General features: G+C 37.4%; 1 protein-coding gene across 1 annotated transcript in view; it reads left to right on the top strand.

Moving 5' to 3' along the window:
• cacna1ha (calcium channel, voltage-dependent, T type, alpha 1H subunit a) overlaps nucleotides 1–1,078 on the top strand; it is a gene marked incomplete in the record, with an annotated part of 156,161 nt that overhangs the window by 86,241 nt on the left and 68,842 nt on the right.

Raw genomic sequence — 1,078 nt, 5'->3', positions numbered from 1 at the left:
ATATATATATATATACTGTATATACAGTATATATAATAACTGGGCTCAAAAACCCGTTTTAAAGCAACAATATATAGGTTAGTTGCTTCCTAAAGGTGAACTTGCAGAAGGGAGGAATGGGAACCTGCAGCCATGGATGACAGTGACAGTTATTACTCTGGGCTGAAAAAGTCAAGGTCATTGTAAAAAAAAGGTAGAGCAAATGTACCCTGGAGCTCACATTCCTAACCCATCAGGTGGACAGAACAAGAGAGCTCTGGGGGATGTTTAACATCAGCTCATTGTCCAAAAGGTAACTTTATTTTTTATCTGATAGAATCAGAGAGGGAATGTTTGTGGATCCTTGGTTCAAAGAAAGTCTAAAGTTTATCTCTCCTTCAGTTGTTCCTCCCAATTGTTGTTTGTTTTTGTGCCTCTGTGCAGAGGAGAATTGTTCTACAGATGTTGAGTGTGTTTTTGTTCGGTAGCTTAGATACCACGAGCGGCGCTCTGTTTATTTCATTTTCACAGGGCTGCAGCTTGCAGGGGGGCTTCTGCAAATTATCTGCCAACTGCTGATAATTTGCAGTTGTGTTTGTACATTGTGAGTGTGCGCACACAAACACATTCTCTGATTGCTTGAATCAGTCATCAGAATACTTTATTGCAGTGTTCAACAACTAGATTCATGCTTCAGGCTCTAATAGCAAGTTATTTGGCCTGCAAGCTTGTTTTGACTAGATCTGAAAAAAAAAAGGAATTATATTTTGTTCTTTTTCTACAGTGTCACTTAGCTGGTTTCAAAGAAAGAAAAGGAACTTCTTAGTAAATAAGCTCACCAGCTGTGAGCACAGATAAAAAAAATCATTGATTAACAGTACATGTTGGAAACAAAAACACTTGTGTCTCATACAGTGAGTCCATAAATTAGGTAGTTTGGACAACTCTTCAGAGACTTTCAACTCATTTTACAGGTTTAATTTAATGTTTTACTGTATACATTAAACTCAATTTGACAAAAGAATGAAAGTAATTGTCAGTAATCAACATATCTGTCATACAATGGAGCATGGGCACAGATTCACAGTGATCCAGATCC

This window comes from Austrofundulus limnaeus, unplaced genomic scaffold, assembly GCF_001266775.1.
Source record: "Austrofundulus limnaeus strain Quisiro unplaced genomic scaffold, Austrofundulus_limnaeus-1.0 Scaffold38, whole genome shotgun sequence".
Classification (NCBI taxonomy): Eukaryota; Metazoa; Chordata; class Actinopteri; order Cyprinodontiformes; family Rivulidae; genus Austrofundulus; species Austrofundulus limnaeus.
This window is presented reverse-complemented; position numbering and strand designations above follow the sequence as displayed.